Source organism: Ranitomeya imitator, chromosome 8 (assembly GCF_032444005.1).
Source record: "Ranitomeya imitator isolate aRanImi1 chromosome 8, aRanImi1.pri, whole genome shotgun sequence".
In the NCBI taxonomy this organism is placed as follows: domain Eukaryota; kingdom Metazoa; phylum Chordata; class Amphibia; order Anura; family Dendrobatidae; genus Ranitomeya; species Ranitomeya imitator.
The window spans coordinates 17,260,580-17,282,564 of NC_091289.1; the positions used below are offsets into that span (position 1 = coordinate 17,260,580).

Genomic DNA, 21,985 nt, shown 5'->3' on the forward strand with positions numbered 1-21,985 from the left:
TCTTCTGCCAATAGGTCTCAAGTCCCTTTAAAGGGAACCTGACCCCTATAAAACTTTCCGAAGTTATATCCATTGGTGCATTGAGGGGGCATAGATATAATTGGGCTGAAATTAGACATTGGTGATCTCCAGCCAATGTTGGGTTAATCCTATGCGAATTAACATAACAATTCTGTATAGAGGATCTCGGTTTTTCGGACTTTAATATTCTTGTTACCTGTAGCCACCACTAGGGGGAGCTCACTGCATACAAAATTACAAAGATATCATTGAACTCAATGGTATAAATAGAAAAAAATCTATGCAGTGAGCGCCCTCTAGAGGGGACTGCAGGTAACAGGAAAAAAAGGAAAAGCAGGGTGGCACTGTGCCCCTTCTATCGGCTCCATAACTTGCCCAAAGGAGACAATCCCTTTAACTAAACCTATGACAGTGCCATACAGTACAATGATGTCCCTATAAAGCACAAAAGACCATGGATGTACTACAAGAAGGCACCCATACAGCCTTAGTCTTCTTTATACAGCCAGTGTAAAAGCGGTGTCTACCTTTGGAGACTTTTTTTTTTTTTTACTTAAATGGATTTATTGGGGTTAAAAATAAATTTTTGCTCCCGAGTTTCATTAAAAAGGTTTTCCTGCACATTGAACTTCGATGTGGTCATAAATAAGCTCAGAAAAAAAGACAGATAAAAAAAAGAGTAAAAAGTCTCCAGTAAGACCATTATAACAAGCTCACTGACAGATCCTTAGAAAACTCCTTCTGCAATATGAAATGCAAAACGGAACCGATTGCAAAAATTATTTTTAGCCCTAAAAATAGATGGATTTAAGCAAAAAATAAAATAAAATAAATTGTCCCGAAAGGTAATAATTATTATTATTATTATTATTATTAATAGTCATTTTATTGATATACTGCCAACAGGGTGGGCGACAAATTCCGTAAAATAAGCTGAAATTATAATAAGCCGCCTGTTTCCAAGACGTTTAGGGCATAGATGCATTAATAGTAAAGCGCAAACTCGAGAAAAGGTGTAAAAAGTCAATAAAACGTAAGATACTTGTCACAGAAAATGAAGAGTAAGTGGAGGAGAGCGAATTACAAGCCGCGTATTGATCGGAGCGGGCAGTAATGATGCACGCGTGCGGTTATACGTGGCTGCCGCGGATGGCGGAGACTTCATGCATGCAAAACTCATCTGACTATGCAGCTAGTCCAATTTATGCCAAGATCAATTTTTACCGGACCGGCCCTTTAATATGTAAAAAAAAAAAAAAAGTATATTCATACAGCGGCAAATTGTGAGCAAATTCTGTTCCGGTGCAGGAATAACACGAAATGTCAGCGATTGTGTATTAGAGTCAAATTACATTTTTTAAAGGTCACCTAATATCAAATATTATGTAAGTCAATGCAAATAATTCTATAACAGTATGCGCATTTATTACACAGCGGGTGAAACAAGTATTGAACACGTCAGCAAATTTCTAAGCAAATATGTTTCTCAAGGTGCTATTGTCATGACATTCTCACCAGAGGTTGGTAATAACCCATCCAACCCGCACAGGCAAATAAATCATACATAGACGTCCATAATTTACGTGTAATAATGAGCAATGGCACGGGGAAAAGGTATCGAACCCATGAAGAAAGAGGTGTAAAAAGCCAGGGAAAGTCATCACACCGGCGGAAATCTTTCAGTAATTAGAAAGCCAACATTTTGTATTTTAAAATCATTTTTTCAAGCCGGTGATATAAAAGTATTCTAATTTACTGAGATAATGACTTTTGGGTTTTAATTGGCTGTAAGACATAATCATCAACATTAACAGAAATAAACACATGTGGGTAATGACTATAGAATATAGGAGATTCACTTTTTGTATTGAAGAATTGAAATAAATTCACTTTTTGATGATATTCTAATTTTGTGAGCAGCTCCTGTAGATCAGGCGTCCTAAACCTGACGCTTATCTCCACATACACGCTTCTCGGATGATTCCTTTGGGCTTTCGTTTTAACACTAGCAGTGAGGGAGGTCCCCGAATTATTTTTTATCATGGTTTCCACTATAGAGCTAGTCCCCTGCTTAATGGACGACCAATGAAGTCATGATGATAGCTCCTCGGGGGCGGTCCTTCAGAAAAAAACACAAGATTTATAGAACTGAAAAACTGTGCGGAGATCGACGACAACCCCCATCGGAGTTGGAAAACCAGCGCTACATGAAAGTAACACAACTTTCCCAGGACCACGAGGTTAAAAACAATTTGCTACTGAGGTTCGCCGCGGTTTTAATCTCAGGCTATTAATTTTCGCCTCCGCAGAAGGTGAATGAGGGATTTTTAGAAAAACTGGGACAAAGGCGATGTCATGTGCCGAGCAGCCGTCACTTTGCTTGTTTCCCTGACATTCCGCCAGACCAGCGATGCTAAGAATGAGTAAGATTGACAGTAAATCGGGGAGGGCGGCAGCGTCCTACGCCAAAGCTCGGCGGCACGTGATCCCAATACCCAAGTGATCGCTCGCAGGTTTAACCGTGAACCTGACGGAAAGGAAAACGCTGACGTACGACAAATAGACGAGCTGATGGCTGCGGAGACAGGACGGGGCATCAACTCATCAAATATTCTCAGCAGAGGGACCACGGGGACCACGGACGTTCTGGAAGCGTCGGCTCCAGCACCTCTTACTACAGCCGGGGACGCAGGGCTATTTCTAAGGAATCGTTTGTCCGGTCATCGCTCATATCTGCCATACCAATTACCAAGATAAAGTGAAATACCGCCGTCATTTGTTAGGTTGTCTGCCGCCAGGTCGATGCAAGCACAAGGGATCGCAACGGGGCCATTCATTTCAATATCACAACAACTGGTGCGGGAAGAAGTGGGAGAAAGAGACAGAAAAGATCTCAATTTTATTACTGAATATCCTTGAAAAATCATTAAAACAGATGACCTATGCTTGGAGAATAAAAATGTATATATAGTCCCGAGATATAAAATTTCAATAGTACAGAAAATTATTACAATTTTTTTAAAAAAATATATATATATATTACTATTGGCTATTTTTATATTGTGTTTTATTATTTCAATAGTAAAGAAAAATTTTTAAATTAAAAATATATATTGTTTTAATTTTGTATTGGGCTTAATTATTTGCTTATTTATTATTAAATAAAATGTTAAGAAAATATAAATAATGTAAAAAACATTCATACATAAACCAGTAAAATAATAATAATAATAATAATAATAATAATAATAATAAAATTAAATAATATATTAAATATAATAAAATAATAAACAATAATCATCATTACAATGATTACAAATAATAACAATATATTAAGATAATATATTAAAATAATAAAATTATTACTACAATTCTGCAATGATTACAAATAATAATAATATATTAAAATAATAATATAATTATTATTACTACAATTCTGAACTGATTACAAATTATAATATATTAAAATAATAAAATTATTATTACTACAATTCTGCAATGATTCCAAATAATAACAATATTAATATTATATTAAAATATTGTATTAAAATAATAATTATTATTACTACAATTCTGCAATGATTCCATTGGAATATTCGACGACCACCAGAGGGAGCCCCAGGCGCTTACTGCATACAGGTAATGCACTGAAATCTATGATAATACAGTATGCAGAAAGCTCCCTCTAGTGGTGATTGCAGGTAACAACAATTTTATAATTTATGTCTATGCAGAGAAATTAGAGCCCCGCCCTTCAATTATTTAGCCAAGAACCCCCCAAAAAAGATATATTATGTTAATATCGAACTTAAAGAAATTTTACTGGATTTTTTTCTGCTTTAGAGAAGTCTTTTTAATACGCCATACTAGAACATGCTGAGAAATTAGAAGGAGCTTACAAGATTAATGATTATTTTCCCCCCTTTTTTTTTAGCGCTGTTGATTTCAATACAAATTTTGCAACACCTACACTTCAGCTCCTACAATAACCGAGTCTCAAAGCAGAACGGACCCCTCCAATTCTAAAGTGACTTCACCTTTGACGTACTGGTTATATAGGAAATATGCAAGCTAATTGTAAAGGGAATTGCTATTTATGTAATTTCCTAACATTTTGATACAGGCTCGTTTTTTTTTTAGATGTACAAGTTCTAACAACTTCCTGAAGACATGCCGCAGACATAATTACTATGTTTTCCCAGTTGGCGGAGAAATTCCAGTAATATTGAGCTTTTACTAGGCTCTTAGGTGCGGATGGGGTTAATCCCGTGCATTATGCTCCACGAGGCCTGGCTGTACCTACAGTATTCAGTCTGTTTATGGGAAGGGTGGAAAAGCCATATAGAATGAAATGTTTTCTTTAATTACATTTCTGCAATCCTCTGAATTATGGAGGAGTTACCCTTATCCCGGGGCGTAGCGGACGGGACGACGTTCATCCCTCCCAGTGTAATCCACTTACTTTCATACACATTTACTAAGTGTCGCTCTAAGCTGGGAATGTCACTTCCTTTTCTCAAAGAGATTATCCCTTTTTATAGCCCGTGACAAATATTAATATAAGTGGAGTCACGATTGTTTGCGTGAAATTCCATCCTGCCAATGACATCTGCACGTGGGCAGCCACGGCTTTTGTGTGGCATGGACCGCTGCCAGTTGTTGTCTACGCCCCGACAGATGCAGAATGCTTTATTTTCCAGAATGTACTCTTTATTTTAGTTTTATTTTTGAAGTTTAATCCGGATAGTAAAAACCCAACAGTATGAACGCAATGCAAAAAACTAGAGTTAAGACCAACATCCAGGCAGTCCCCACCGCTGCGGATGGCCTTGAGCGCCACGGTGCAAGGCAAATGCATTGTCCAGACCCTACACCTAGACTGGTCTGTTATATCATGGGAATTCCTAAAAATACTCCATTTAGGGTACTAGAACTTCACACAAATGGGGCGGCTGAGAGGTGATTTTTTTTTAGCCTGGGGAGGTGCCAATATCAATGGCCCCTTCCCGGGCTATTGGTATCGGTCTTCAGCTGTCTGCTTGGCCTTTGCTGGTTTGATTTTTATAGGGGGACCCCATTTAAATTTTTTTTCTGGGGTTCCCCTGTAGACTGGCTGGTGGATAGCTGTGGGCTGATATTGATGGTCTGGGAACCTTTATGGCTATTCGCTCCTTCCCAAAATATTAACCTCAGCCATCGGCTTTACCTCTGCTGGTTATTAAAATTATGCGGGAGCCAACGCAATATTTTTTTATTTATTTAAAAATAAACAGATATTGCATTTCACATATATTTGGTGCAACGTAATACCACACCAGCTAAGTAAATAAGGTTGCAAAAAAATAAGAAAAAATTGGAACAATATTTCATCCTTTGCAATAGAAAAGCATGAAATCTGCAGCAAATGTGCACCAAAAGCCCCAGAAAAATCCACACTTACCTTAAAAAGGGGTTATCTTGTGTTTTTTGTTTGTTTTGTTTTTTTCTTTAATCTGCAATATCGGGCAAAGCCTGAGGACAAAAGTGGCGCCGTTTCAAGAAAAATGTTTTTTTTTTTTAAGAGAGTTTTATAAGGTAAGGTGGACAAGGCGAGTCATTGTGCCGCCATTCGCCAGTGTCTTGGTGCCAGGACGCTCACAGCCTGGGCCCCTCTCGCTTCCAAGCATTGATGAAATGAGTTGGCAGCGAACGTTTGTCCTTCAACTCCTCCACTTTCCATCTCTTAAAAGCTGGTAATTGACATTTTTCTTTTTTTTCGCCACTTGCTTCTCATAGCCATTTCTTTGTAGCATCCTGGACGACCCCTTTAACACCTATATAGTTTATATAGAGGGAAATATTGGCCACGGTTTGTGTGGATCCCGGCGATCGTCAGCTCGGCTCTGCTGCATGGGGGGAACGCGAGCGCCGCTGCACACTGTAATGTTCTGTGGAGACAGTAATCACTAACAGAGGGCACCTTCCACATAAAAAGGAAACTGTTCGCTGCAATCACAGTCACCCATAAATATTGGGGCTGAGGCACTTTAGCTGGGAGACAGTAATGCATCTCCTCTGCCCGTAAAGACGTCTCGTTAGGGAATCGCTGTCTGATGTTTAAACAGAAGATTACAAACCGCTGCGAACAAATCTCCAAAAGGCCCCGAGCCCGACATTACTGTGCTTCATCCGCCAGGCAACAATCATGGAGGAATACGGAAAAAACGGCTAGAGCGATATCCAGCGAAACCCAGAAATTATCAGGGCAGTGGTCTCTTCATTGCACCTACCTAGATATTCAGGGCAGAAGGAAAAGCTCCTTGATGAGAGTGATCATAAAAGTAATCTGCATAAAAAGTACTGTCACTGTGTATATACATTACTGATCCTGTATTATACTCCAGAGCTGCACTCACTATTCTGCTGGTGCAGTCACTGTGTACATACATTACATTACTGATCCTGAGTTACATCCTGTATTATACCCCAGAGCTGCACTCACTATTCTGATGGTGCAGTCACTGTGTACATACATTACATTACTGATCCTGAGTTACATCCTGTATTATACTCCAGAGCTGCACTCACTATTCTGCTGGTGCAGTCACTGTGTACATACATTACATTACTGATCCTGAGTTACATCCTGTATTATACCCCAGAGCTGCACTCACTATTCTGCTGGTGCAGTCACTGTGTACATACATTACATTACTGATCCTGAGTTACATCCTGTATTATACTCCAGAGCTGCACTCACTATTCTGCTGGTGCAGTCACTGTGTCTATACATTACGTTACTGATCCTGAGTTACACCCTGTATTATATTCCAGAGCTGCACTCACTATTCTGCTGGTGCAGTCACTATGTACATACATTACATTACTGATCCGGAGTTACCTCCTGTATTATACTCCAGAGCTGCACTCACTATTCTGCTGGTGCAGTCACTGTGTCTATACATTACGTTACTGATCCTGAGTTACACCCTGTATTATATTCCAGAGCTGCACTCACTATTCTGCTGGTGCAGTCACTATGTACATACATTACATTACTGATCCTGAGTTACATCCTGTATTATACTCCAGAGCTGCACTCACTATTCTGCTGCTGCAGTCACTGTGTATATACATTACGTTACTGATCCTGAGTTACACCCTGTATTATACTCCAGAGCTGCACTCACTATTCTGCTGGTGCAGTCACTGTGTACATACATTACATTACTGATCCTGAGTTACATCCTGTATTAAACTCCAGAGCTGCACTCACTATTCTGCTGGTGCAGTCACTGTGTACATACATTAAATTACTGATCCTGAGTTATATCCTGCATTATACCCCAGAGCTGCACTCACTATTCTGCTGGTGCAGTCACTGTGTACATACATTACTGATCCTGAGTTACCTCCTGCATTATACCCCAGAGCTGCACTCACTATTCTGCTGGTGCAGTCACTGTGTACATACATTACATTACTGATCCTGAGTTATATCCTGTATTATACCCCAGAGCTGCACTCACTATTCTGCTGGTGCAGTCACTGTGTATATATATTACATCACTGATCCTGAGTTACATCCTGTATTATACTCCAGAGCTGCACTCACTATTCTGCTGGTGCAGTCACTGTGTACATACATTACATTACATTACTGATCCTGAGTTACATCCTGTATTATACTCCAGAGCTGCACTCACTATTCTGCTGGTGCAGTCACTGTGTACATACATTACATTACTGATTCTGAGTTACATCCTGTATTATACTCCAGAGCTGCGCTCACTATTCTGCTGGTTGAGTAACTGTGTACATACATTACATTACTGATCCTGAGTTACATCCTGTATTATACTGATCCTGAGAGGAGGAAAAGAAGAATAAGAAGAAAGAAGTAGAAGAAAAAGGAAGAACCAAGGAAGAAGAGGAAGAAAAGGAGAAGAAAAAGAAGGAGAAGAAGACTGGAAAAGCTGGGCAATAAAAAAAACCTTGACAACATGTTGATATTCAAGAGTCCTATTATGGGAAAATAATATAGGAACCAGAGCCGAACACGTGGCGCCGATCATCCCTGCACATCAGACCCGGTTCTACTGATCCTCAGCTGGATTCTGTTAATTCACCTGTTCCCGTGCAGAGAATCGGCGCTGAGCACTTTTACAAGGCACAAATCTCGGCCACATCTGCGGAGCATGTGCAGGTTCTGGGTCCTTAGAAAACTGCACCCATCAGAGAGTCTTCCCACAGGAGATCGCGGGGAGAAAGCTTCCGTACTCTCCCATCACCACAATACATATTATTGTATATAGTAGATACATATGTACATGCCGGCTGGTCAGTCTCATAGTAATGTCCAAGCAGCAAGGGAAAACTTTCCCAGACTCTAAGCAAAGCAGGAGGCCTCCTATGCTGCCGAGAGGACAGGATAGATCAACCACAGGCAGCGACTGCACGCGGCTTCCTACACCGCTTATATGTCTGTGTCTGGTGACAGAAGAGAGCGCTGCTGAAGGGTAAAGGAGGGAAAATAGGAGGCTTTTGTCTGTTATTAGAAATCCATGAAATGGCAGCCATGTAATGTATGTACACAGTGACTGCACCAGCAGAATAGTGAGTGCAGCTCTGGGGTATAATACAGGATGTAACTCAGGATCAGTAATGTAATGTATGTACACAGTGACTGCACCAGCAGAATAGTGAGTGCAGCTCTGGGGTATAATACAGGATGTAACTCAGGATCAGTAATGTATGTACACAGTGACTGCACCAGCAGAATAGTGAGTGCAGCTCTGGGGTATAATACAGGATGTAACTCAGGATCAGTAATGTAATGTATGTACACAGTGACTGCACCAGCAGAATAGTGAGTGCAGCTCTGGAGTATAATACAGGAGGTAACTCAGGATCAGTAATGTAATGTATGTACACAGTGACTGCACCAGCAGAATAGTGAGTGCAGCTCTGGAGTATAATACAGGAGGTAACTCAGGATCAGTAATGTAATGTATGTACACAGTGACTGCACCAGCAGAATAGTGAGTGCAGCTCTGGGGTATAATACAGGATGTAACTCAGGATCACTAATGTAATGTATGTACACAGTGACTGCACCAGCAGAATAGTGAGTGAAGCTCTGGAGTATAATACAGGAGGTAACTCAGGATCAGTAATGTAATGTATGTACACAGTGACTGCACCAGCAGAATAGTGAGTGCAGCTCTGGAGTATAATACAGGAGGTAACTCAGGATCAGTAATGTAATGCATGTACACAGTGACTGCACCAGCAGAATAGTGAGTGCAGCTCTGGAGTATAATACAGGAGGTAACTCAGGATCAGTAATGTAATGTATGTACACAGTGACTGCACCAGCAGAATAGTGAGTGCAGCTCTGGGGTATAATACAGGATGTAACTCAGGATCAGTAATGTATGTACACAGTGACTGCACCAGCAGAATAGTGAGTGCAGCTCTGGGGTATAATACAGCATGTAACTCAGGATCACTAATGTAATGTATGTACACAGTGACTGCACCAGCAGAATAGTGAGTGCAGCTCTGGAGTATAATACAGGATGTAACTCAGGATCAGTAATGTAATGTATGTACACAGTGACTGCACCAGCAGAATAGTGAGTGCAGCTCTGGAGTATAATACAGGAGGTAACTCAGGATCAGTAATGTAATGTATGTACACAGTGACTGCACCAGCAGAATAGTGAGTGCAGCTCTGGGGTATAATACAGGATGTAACTCGGGATCAGTAATGTAATGTATGTACACAGTGACTGCACCAGCAGAATAGTGAGTGCAGCTCTGGGGTATAATACAGGATGTAACTCAGGATCAGTAATGTAATGTATGTACACAGTGACTGCACCAGCAGAATAGTGAGTGCAGCTCTGGGGTATAATACAGGATGTAACTCAGGATCAGTAATGTAATGTATGTACACAGTGACTGCACCAGCAGAATAGTGAGTGCAGCTCTGGAGTATAATACAGGATGTAACTCAGGATCAGTAATGTAATGCATGTACACAGTGACTGCACCAGCAGAATAGTGAGTGCAGCTCTGGAGTATAATACAGGATGTAACTCAGGATCAGTAATGTAATCTATGTACACAGTGACTGCACCAGCAGAATAGTGAGTGCAGCTCTGGAGTATAATACAGGAGGTAACTCAGGATCAGTAATGTAATGTATGTACACAGTGACTGCACCAGCAGAATAGTGAGTGCAGCTCTGGAGTATAATACAGGAGGTAACTCAGGATCAGTAATGTAATGTATGTACACAGTGACTGCACCAGCAGAATAGTGAGTGCAGCTCTGGGGTATAATACAGAATGTAACTCAGGATCAGTAATGTAATGTATGTACACAGTGACTGCACCAGCAGAATAGTGAGTGCAGCTCTGGAGTATAATACAGGAGGTAACTCAGGATCAGTAATGTAATGTATGTACACAGTGACTGCACCAGCAGAATAGTGAGTGCAGCTCTGGGGTATAATACAGAATGTAACTCAGGATCAGTAATGTAATGTATGTACACAGTGACTGCACCAGCAGAATAGTGAGTGCAGCTCTGGGGTATAATACAGGATGTAACTCAGGATCAGTAATGTAATGTATGTACACAGTGACTGCACCAGCAGAATAGTGAGTGCAGCTCTGGGGTATAATACAGGATGTAACTCAGGATCAGTAATGTATGTACACAGTGACTGCACCAGCAGAATAGTGAGTGCAGCTCTGGGTATAATACAGGATGTAACTCAGGATCAGTAATGTAATGTACGGTATGTACACAGTGACTGCACCAGCAGAATAGTGAGTGCAGCTCTGGAGTATAATACAGGATGTAACTCAGGATCAGTAATGTAATGTATGTACACAGTGACTGCACCAGCAGAATAGTGAGTGCAGCTCTGGAGTATAATACAGGATGTAACTCAGGATCAGTAATGTAATGCATGTACACAGTGACTGCACCAGCAGAATAGTGAGTGCAGCTCTGGGGTATAATACAGGATGTAACTCTGGATCAGTAATGTAATATATGTACACAGTGACTGCACCAGCAGAATAATGAGTGCAGCTCTGGAGTATAATACAGGAGGTAACTCAGGATCAGTAATGTAATGTATGTACACAGTGAATGCACCAGCAGAATAGTGAGTGCAGCTCTGGAGTACAATACAGGATGTAACTCAGGATCAGTAATGTAATGTATGTACACAGTGACTGCACCAGCAGAATAGTGAGTGCAGCTCTGGAGTATAATACAGGAGGTAACTCAGGATCAGTAATGTAATGTATGTACACAGTGACGGCACCAGCAGAATAGTGAGTGCAGCTCTGGGGTATAATACAGGATGTAACTCAGGATCAGTAATGTAATGTATGTACACAGTGACTGCACCAGCAGAATAGTGAGTGCAGCTCTGGGATATACTACAGGATGTAACTCAGGATCAGTAATGTAATGTATGTACACAGTGACGGCACCAGCAGAATAGTGAGTGCAGCTCTGGGGTATAATACATTACATTACTGATCCGGAGTTACATCCTGTATTATACCCCAGAGCTGCACTCACTATTCTGCTGGTGCAGTCACTGTGTACATACATTACATTACTGATCCGGAGTTACATCCTGTATGTACACAGTGACTGCACCAGCAGAATAGTGAGTGCAGCTCTGGAGTGTTGTAACGTCATAGCCCTAGAGAGGGGAACGTTACAGTTCTGGAGATGGGAATGTCACAGTCCTAGAGATGGGAACGTTACAGTTCTGGAGATGGGAACGTCACAGTCCTAGAGAGGGGAACGTTACAGTTCTGGAGATGGGAACGTCACAGTCCTAGAGATGGGAACGTTACAGTCCTAGAGAGGGGAACGTCACAGTTCTAGAGATGGGAACGTCACAGTCTTAGAGATGGGAACATCACAGTCCTAGAGAGGGGAACGCCACAGTCCTAGAGAGGGGAACGCCACAGTTCTGGAGATGGGAACATCACAGTTTTGGAGATGGGAACGTCACAGTCCTAGAGATGGGAATGTCACAGTCCTAGAGATGGGAATGTCACAGTCCTAGAGAGGGGAACGCCACAGTCCTAGAGATGGGAACGCCACAGTTCTGGAGATTGGAACGTTACAGTCATAAGAGACGGGAACGTCACAGTCCTAGAGAGGGGAACGCCACAGTCCTAGAGATGGGAACGCCACAGTTCTGGAGACGGGAACGTTACAGTCCTAGAGATGGGAACGCCACAGTTCTGGAGACGGGAACGTTACAGTCCTAGAGATGGGAACGTCACAGTCCTAGAGATGGGAACGTCACAGTCCTAGAGATGGGAACGTCACAGTCCTATAGAGATGGGAACGTCACAGTCCTATAGAGATGGGAACGTCACAGTTCTAGAGAGGGGAACGTCACAGTCCTAGAGAGGGGAATGTCACAGTCCCAGAGAGGGGAATGTCACAGTCCTAGAGAGGGGAACGTCACAGTCCCAGAGAGGGGAATGTCACAGTCCTAGAGTGGGGAACGTCACAGTCCTAGAGATGGGAACGTCACAGTCCTAGAGATGGGAACGTCACAGTCCTATAGAGATGGGAACGTCCCAGTCCTAGAGAGGGGAACGTCACAGTCCTAGAGAGGGGAACGTCATAGCCCTAGAGATGGGAACGTTACAGTTCTGGAGATGGGAACGTCACAGTTTTGGAGATGGGAACGTCACAGTCCTAGAGATGGGAACATCACAGTTTTGGAGATGGGAACGTTACAGTCCTAGAGATGGGAACGTCACAGTCCTAGAGATGGGAATGTCACAGTCCTAGAGATGGGAATGTCACAGTCCTAGAGAGGGGAACGCCACAGTCCTAGAGATGGGAACGCCACAGTTCTGGAGATTGGAACGTTACAGTCATAAGAGACGGGAACGTCACAGTCCCAGAGAGGGGAACGCCACAGTCCTAGAGATGGGAACGCCACAGTTCTGGAGACGGGAACGTTACAGTCCTAGAGATGGGAACGTCACAGTCCTTGAGATGGGAACGTCACAGTCCTAGAGATGGGAACGTCACAGTCCTATAGAGATGGGAACGTCACAGTCCTATAGAGATGGGAACGTCACAGTCCTAGAGAGGGGAATGTCACAGTCCCAGAGAGGGGAATGTCACAGTCCTAGAGAGGGGAACGTCACAGTCCCAGAGAGGGGAATGTCACAGTCCTAGAGTGGGGAACGTCACAGTCCTAGAGATGGGAACGTCACAGTCCTAGAGATGGGAACGTCACAGTCCTATAGAGATGGGAACGTCACAGTCCTAGAGAGGGGAACGTCACAGTCCTAGAGAGGGGAACGTCATAGCCCTAGAGATGGGAACGTTACAGTTCTGGAGATGGGAACGTCACAGTCCCTGAGCTCATTCAGAATCCACAATATCTGACAATGTTTTATTAATCTATGATGTAATATATACAAGTTTAGAACTTTCCTTGAAACTTCAGTAGGTTCTGAGGGATTGATGGACGCTTTTACTTTAAGTTGCTTTGAAAAAAAAAAAAAAAAATTGTCCCTTAATTCCCATTCTCAGGCGCTGAATAGGCGGCTGTTAAGATGTAATCCTCTCTCTTGTGTAGAAGTCAAAGGTTTTGGAGACTGGAAAGCAACCAGGCGTGAAGACTCCGCCATTGAAAGCCTTGGTTTCCCTGAGTGCAGGAATGTGACAGGTTGTGCTGCGTGGATGAGGTGTAAAGAGGCTCCAGGAGCCCAGCTGAGAGCTTTATAGGAAAACTGATGGAGAAATGGGATAAATAATATCTTGTGTTAGCGGCTCCCGATCCCAAGAGAACACTGCGGCTGAACGCCGCGACCCACTGCACCAAAACCTCTGCGCTCATAATAAAAAATATGTCCAGGACATTAGAAAGTATCAAAATTGTATTAAAAGTAAATCACGCCACAGGCCCATATTGAAACATAGAAATCCCATACAAAGTCTTCCAGAGATGGCGCTCTTGTTTTATAGTGGTTCTGATCAGAATTGTCAATGAATGTGAATGACAGCCGTGTAATACCTCAATTCTCCTGTAGTGGCCACTGTTGGAGAAAACTGTATCCACATGCGGCTTTTACTGGCGATCACCTCTGATTGGGAGGTTTTCAGCTTCTGGACCTTCAGCAATTAGGTGATCACTAATCACTTGGAGAAGGAGTTTTGTAAATGCTGTTTCTTCTTTAGAACGTAATGGTCCAAGACAGCTTGTCCGCTCTATTCCAATCCATAGCAGTGAAGAGAACAGATGGGTACTAGGCCAAACAATCCACAAAGAAGGAGCTACCATGCCTAAGTGTCATATTCCGGATCAAGAAACCTATGGAGATCCAGCAGATGAGCTGCGGAGGACTCAACACCGCCATGTAGATGAATGAGGCATATGTAATACCATATTTCCCCTGTAGAGGTCACTGTAGGAGAGAACTGTATCCACATGCGGCTTTCACTGGCGATCACCTCCGATTGGGAGGTTTTAAGCCTCTGGACTTTCAGCAATCAAGTGGTCACTAGTGTTCCCTCACTTAGAAAAGGGATTTTGTATGTGCTGTCCCTCCTTTAGCAAGTAATGGTCCCAGAGACAATGTCAGCTCAATTTCCTTACACATCAATGAAGGGGAACAGAGTATCCCTAATCTGGCCAGAAAATACACCTTGCCTAAAGTAATATATTCCAGACTGTGCAAACCAAGAAATCTCTATAGGGCTCCAGCGGATGAACTTTGGAGGACTGAGCGCCACCGTGTATTTGAATGGGGCACATGTAATACCACATTTCCCCTGTAGTGGTCACTGTAGGAATTAACTGTACTCACGCAGATTTCCTCTGATTGGGAGGTTTTCAGCTTCTGCACCTTCATCAATCAGGTGATCACTAGTGCGCCCTCACTTAGAGGAGGAGTTTGGTAGATGCCGCACCTCCTTTACCAAGTAATGGTCCTAGAGAGCACGTGGAGGTCCATTCTCCTATACAGAAGTGAAGGGGAGCAGAATACTCCTAATTTGGCCACAAAATACACCTAGAAGGGGCTATCGTGCCAAAAACTCATATTCCAGATCGTACAGACCAAGAAACCAATGGGGTCCCAGCAGAGGTGCTGTGGAGGACTGAGCTCCACCATGCACTCCAAAGGCATACTGATAGGGAATCTAAATTGTGAGTCCCAATGGGGACAGTGAGGCGCCCAATGGGCGCTGTGGAATTTATGGCGCTATACGAGTGAGCAAAATAATAGTGTATCTGAATGAGGCACATGTAATACCATAGTTGTCCTGTAGTGGCCACTGCAGGAGAAAACTGTCCCCATGGGTGATCATGGGTGATTGTCATCTGCTGGGCCTACAGCGATCATCTCATCACCTGCATGATCGTGTCCAACATAAGATTCCCATCATCCCTGAATATTTAGATTAAAAAGATACCAATTCTTGGAGGAGGCCAACATGCATTCAATTTCTATTGCAAATTCCCCAAAATATTCACGCATATGGGATTAGAGAAACATGACTTTTTTTCTTTTTTTTAAAGCAACGTTTGATATTGCTATACTGAAGAAAAGGGCTTTTAGTTGCAATACCGAACACTGCCTATGGACAAGAGTGGCGCTATTGCTTTTTTTTTTACATTATAGTACGGGCACAGTCACAGTTTGTATGAAACCCGGCAGCGGCTGTTCTGACAGTCAAATGAATGTGCTAATTGGGGTTTCGAGATTTCTAAAGGAAGAATCCAAAAATAAGAGGTAAAGATAAGGTATCGTCTGCGAGTCTCTATACAGCGCAGTCGCAGGGGATGAATGAAGAACAAGGGGGATTAAATGAAGGGAAATTACAGAGGGGGGTGTAATGTACAGCAGATATTATAATGGAGCGATACAATGTATCTCCGCTGTTAGGAGAAGTTTCATTCCTATGATTACGGAGGGTCAGGGGCAGCAGAACAGGATCGCGGAGGAGGATATCCCTGATATGCACGAGGAGCAATTCCAGAATATGTTATTTTGTTTTATAATTAAAGGGATTTTCCACATTTGGTTATAATCAGAGTGCATTTTTGCAGTAGAGTTTAATTAAAACATTTGCACCGTTTGGCTTTTACAGGTTTTTTTTCCTGCACGTCCAACTTTGATGTGGTCATAAATCAGCTGCGAGAAGGTAGAAAGACAGATAAAATCAGATACAACCCCCCCCCCCGTTAGACCATTATAGCAGACTCACTGATGGATCCTCAGTTAACTCATTCTGCAGCCAGGATAGGCAGCGGAACACAGAGGCTTTAGAAGGGAAGCGGTGCACCAAACAATTGCAAATATTACTTTTTTATAAGGCAGGGGCTGTTGGCTAGTAGCTGGAGCATCAACCAGTGGGAAATATGTCACAAAGTAAGGATTCAGTGACCCCCTTTTTTTTTTTTTTTTTTTTTAAATTTAATTTTTTTTTAACCCCTTATCCGTTTTGCAAATTAGGAAGAAGCACTCACCATTTGTCCTTTGTGAAGTGTCTGAAATCCGGCCTTCCCTGCTGGTAGTCCGCCAAGCTGTATTAAAAAGATGTAAAAAAAAAAAAAAAAATTGGAGGTGAAATATCATATTAGAAAGGGACTTTATTTTTTTAAAGCACATCTACATTTTCTGTACAGAACATTATGTATTGTGTCCTGTTATCAGCCATTGCAGGCTGGCAAGTTAACAACTGTACTGTTCCTCCTTTAACATGAAGTTTCTTTTAGAAATAGCGCCACTGCTGCCCGCAGGCCGTATCTGGTATTGCAGCATTTAAGTGAACAGTGTTGGGCTGCAATACTGCACAAAGCCTACTGACAAGGAGGGGGCGCTGTTTCTGGATAGAAGGCAAATATTCTTTTTAATGTCATACATCCCCTTAAATCACAAGATCTGACCATCGGTTGAGTGATTGTCACCGGTCAGCTGGTGGATTATACCCAGTAATTCCATCTAATCTCAAAAGTAAAAAAATAAATAAAGACTGGTCTATTATAGGGCGTGCGTTATTAATAATGCCTGACCCAAGGAACCTACTAATAATCGGCCATACAACAAGATTATCCTTTTTCCTGATCCTCTTAGTTGACCCTACAGGACACAGTGGCCATTGTACGGCCACCACTGATCTCACCCTATTCGGACATATTTCTAGTTTGGGATTAAGTCTTAAAATCTGGTCAACTATGCAGACGTCAAATACCAAGAATCAACAATACTCATAACGTACCGCTCTAAACTTATAAATTATGGGATTGTATTCTAAGCAGTTGCCTTATACAATAATGTTTTTAATAGTCACCCATTTGCAAAAAGAGATTAATCAATTTGCAGAAGACAGCGTTAATATAAATGATACGTTTTAGGTGGGTGGGGTGAAGAGGAGCCCCATTACATATTTTACAGCAGAGCCCAATATCAGGTCAGTGAAGGTGCCAGTTCCTATAAATGTAATGTAATCTGAGCTGCAGTACCCAAGAATGACCACTATACAGTACACGGCGCTGTGCTGTTCTCGCTCTCACAGCCATTAACTGCAGCTTCATCTCCCTCCTCTCCTCATTGACATTTTGCTTTTCTTGATGGAAATAGGATGACCCATCGCCAAAGATATATTACAAATTACCTCTATTTACTTGTACTAAACATGTACCCAACTGCTGCCCCCTATGGTCTCCATTATGTAATTACACAGGATGAGAATAATAAATTAGAGCAGAGTAACAGCCACGATCACGTGAATAATTTATTGGGTTGGTTTGAGGGCTAATGGTTGCCAATAAGGGGCAGCGCGGCATGACAGGCTCATTTCGCAGAGCGAAGACAACTACATTCCAAGCTCGTTAGTAATGTCTGCACATAACGAAGCCCGACGGTGAGAAGCATTGCAGACCCATCAGGGAAGCCCAGTTTCCTAAACGTTTCAATTCTTGTGTGCCAACTTGCAGCCAGAGAGGCGATCGGACATCTGGCACAACGTTTAGGGACGGGGCTCATTATTTCCAGCGAACACAAGGTGATTTTCTAGAATGTAGCTTTATCTTATATACTACTCCTACAGCTGGACCATCCCAGCCTGGAGACCTCCGCTAGGAAAGACCCTCATCTATCAGAAAGAGCAGCTACTAAGAGCATCCCTTACCCTGAAAAATCCAGGCACATCCATGCATTAAGCAAATTTAGGGAGGGTGTAATGCTTTCTTTCTCCTGCGGAGGCGCTGCAGGAAAACTGAACACTGGCTGCAAAGATCCTCTGCAGATCAGAGCTGATCACTGGGGATACCAGAAGCGTAAAACTCTGCAATCAGCTCATTTTTTAGTGAACCAAAAGGGATTATTCACATAAGACTGCACAATCTTAAAGGGACAGTACAGAAAAAAAATTAGCTTAAGGCCGAAAAAAAAACAAGGTCCGAGTATGGGCCACTTCAGGACTGACTAAATATTTTAATTCTAACTCAAATGCCAAGATAAAGGTTGGGACTTAGCAAAACCCACCCAAAAGTAGGTGAATGAATGGGGGAATTGAGCGTGGAAAAGCCGGATGGCACGGCTAGAATGTAGCACCCATCTGTAGGCGCTGGAGTATCAGATATGGGATTTTTTTTTAAGAAGAATTCTTTAAAGGGGTTAATCTGCACCCCCCCAGATTTATATCGGAGGCATCGGGATCTCGTCTGTTCTGGAATTGGCTCATTAAGTGCGAGAACGTCACACCGGATCAGTCTGTAATCAGCGCGATGAGCACTTTATCAAATCGCCACATCTGTAAAAAGAAGCGAGAACCATTAAGGAAGCAGCCGGGGGGGGGGGACGGGCGACTTCCCAGCCGCTAATAAATGGTAATTTCATTATGTTATAAGCCAGGTTCAATTATAAAATGGACAGTGCGGGCCAAGGGACGGCGTGTCGCGCATAAAAGCGGTGATTTACGGTGTGAACGATGTCAAGGAGCTTCTGACTGGACAAGGTCAGAGGATAATTTAATAAGTGTATGCCACAGGTGGAAAGATCTATACCGAGCGGATCGATGTCTCAGACCCCCGGTCTGCACCGTACAAGACCTCCGGGGTGACTGTAAACTGCCGCGCATAATCCTATTAATGTCACCAAGGATCAGGTGCACCATAGAAATGGTTCAGTTATGGGGGCACCGTAATGTACTGATGGGGAGCTGGGGGTGATCAACACTACAACCACAGCTTCCCTATAAAACTGTTCAAGGATGAAAGTAATTAATAATGACATTAACGAAGGAATATTTGCCAAGATTGTTTGTCTGCAGCGTTTTCTGCATGTTCCGGGATCAACCAGTCATGTAGAAATCCAGCAGAGAACAATGGGGTTCATCTACTGCTGATTGGTCCCTTTTGGGGGTTGGTGATCAGCAAAGAGTGGGACTTAAAGGGATTGTCTAGGACTATTTTTAGGCTTAAAAACTAAACCGGCGGGTAGCTGCTAAATACCTGCCTGCTATGCCTGAGCCGAGATCGCCGCAGAGCGGTAACAGGCTGCTTCTGGCTTCCGGGGACATCATGTCAACAGAAAAGTGGCTTCTCCCCTGCTTTGTTGACAGGGTCTGACTGCTGATGTCATGCTGATTGATAGCCAGCTCCCTGCTTTTTCACTGTGGAGAGTCGGCTGTCAATCAGCATGACATCAGCAGAGCAGTCAGGAAGAGGAAGAGCTGCTCTGTTGACGGTGAGCATCAGGAGTGCTCAGTGACCGCTCTATGCTGGCGCCGGGTAGAACAGGCAGGTAGTTAGCAACTACCTGCCTGTTAAGTTTTTAGGCCCACAAAAAAAAAATTTAGAAGTTGTCCTGACCCCTTTAATGATTTTAGCTTGTGGAACTGCAGAAACAGCAAAGGGGAGAGGCTCCTGCTGCAGCTAGTTGTTTCACAGCCACAAACAAGGCAGCAAAGAGAAGAAGTGGCAGGAACTATGGTAGTGGGGCTGTGATTGGCACTGTATGTAAGGCCCATGAGGGCACTAGGGCAAGAACTGTTGTAGAGCAGTGGCTTTACTATTATGGGGCACTGTGGTGAAAATTATGGGAAAATTAAAGGGCAAGTGCCAAGTGCATACATTCCAACTGTCCCAAATTTGTCAGGAGTGTCTTGATTTTTTGGAAACAGTCCCAAGAACAGAAGCAGAGCGTGTACAAACTACATCCACAATTGGGCGCTTCTATGGCCAGGGCTTCCCCTTCAGTCGACCCCGTAGACGGCGGCCCGCGTGAGCGCTATCTCGTACGTTGAGAACTCATCTTTCACATTTCGATGAAAAGTTTATTTTCTCTGCTCTTCGCAGCTGGAGCTTTAATTTTGTCCAACGCAATGAACTTCGCTGAGGACAAAAATAAATTCACAGGGAGGGGTGTTAAATGGACCGGAGCCAGTCCGCCACGGCCTCCGATGGCTTCAGACACCCTTGTTCAGTGTGGTACGCGTTACCTTCTTGGCTTCCTCGGCAAACCCAGAATGGAGGGGTCTCTGCCCATAATCCTACACTTTTCTTGTTAACCATTTAGGTGCCAGGCAAAGTCAATCTGTGGTTCACCAGACCCAGGGGAGAAAGGGCTCATCCTACATCTACGGCACAGGTCTACTTCCACGTCCTCCTCATCACAAATGGTGAACCAACTGATCCTAATGGCACTGGCTGTAGATAGGGTTGCCTTCTGCTAGGGCAATTTTTGCAGCCGCTGCTCTGGGAGATGCCCCCTTTCCAAAGGCCACGTCCCCTCCTCGGACCCCCACTTGTGAGGTTTTAGGACTCCCAGTGTTGTGAACTAGAAATCTTCCAGGAGCAATTGTTTTTGAGAGGTCCCACTGGGAGATTTGTCAATTTCATAAGCAATTTTTTGGGAGGTGTCCACCTTTTCCGGTAACAACCCAAAGCATACTTTTTTGGGGGGTGGAGGTGGGTCTTGTCAAATTTGAGGTCAATTATTGTTAATCTTGGAACTACTGGAGGAACCTGTAAATGCCAAGGTGGGCTACGCCGACCCTGGTGCCACAAGCTCACTAGTGTTCCCAGAAAAGCTCAGTGACAACTCATCTGTCTGCCCTCACTGGCCCTATAGTTGTCACTCAGTTTTACAAACTTCTCAATAGAAAATCTTCATAGTAATGGAAATTCTTCCACAGCAGCGAGTCCATGCGGATACTATGGGGCCCCTGTAATTCAACTGGGCCGAAATAACTAGTACAAGATTCTGCTCTCAAATTTAGAGTCTGGGGCAAACAAACACGGACTCCCGGAATAGTTAGAAAATCTCCAGGGCAACACTGAAAGCTTCCAGAAAGCAGCTGTTCCTGAAGATTTCTAGTGCTGGACTCCAAGGTGCTCCGTTATTAGAAGCCCCAGGATCCAAACAAACATTTATGGGGCATGGAAAAGATTTAAAGTGGGCATGCAAGAGGCTTGGAAAGGGGGAGAGTGAGAGAGGCGCCGAGGAAGAGCGAGAGGGGCATGGAGGAAGAGCGATAGAGAAGTGCCGAGGAAGTGAGAGAGGCGCCGAGGAAAAGCGAGAGAGAGGCGCGGAGGAAGAGCGAGAGAGAGGCGCAGAGGAAGAGCGAGAGAGAGGCACCGAGGAAGAGCGAGAGAGAGGCACGGAGGAAGAGCAAGAGAGAGGCGCCGAGGAAGAGCGAGAGAGAGAGGCGCCGAGGAAGAGCGAGAGAGAGAGGCGCCGAGGAAGAGCGAGAGAGAGAGGCGCCGAGGAAGAGCGAGAGAGAGGCGCCAAGAAAGAGCGAGAGAGAGGCGCCGAGGAAGAGCGAGAGAGAGGTGCCGAGGAAGAGCAAGAGAGGCGCGGAGGAAGAGCGAGAGAGAGGCGCGGAGGAAGAGCAAGAGAGGCGCCGAGGAAGAGCAAGAGAGGCGCGGAGGAAAAGCGCAAGAGAGGTGCCGAGGAAG

The 21,985-nt window shown here is 43.5% G+C and overlaps 1 protein-coding gene across 1 annotated transcript in view; it reads right to left on the minus strand.

Annotated features, from left to right (window-relative positions):
- Nucleotides 1–21,985, minus strand: part of PLXNB1 (plexin B1) — a 142,940-nt gene that overhangs the window by 75,075 nt on the left and 45,880 nt on the right. Inside the window, exon 2 of the mRNA XM_069736457.1 lies at nt 16,550–16,606. The gene's annotated coding sequence lies outside the window, so the exon portion shown is untranslated. The remainder of the gene's footprint in view (nt 1–16,549; nt 16,607–21,985) is intronic.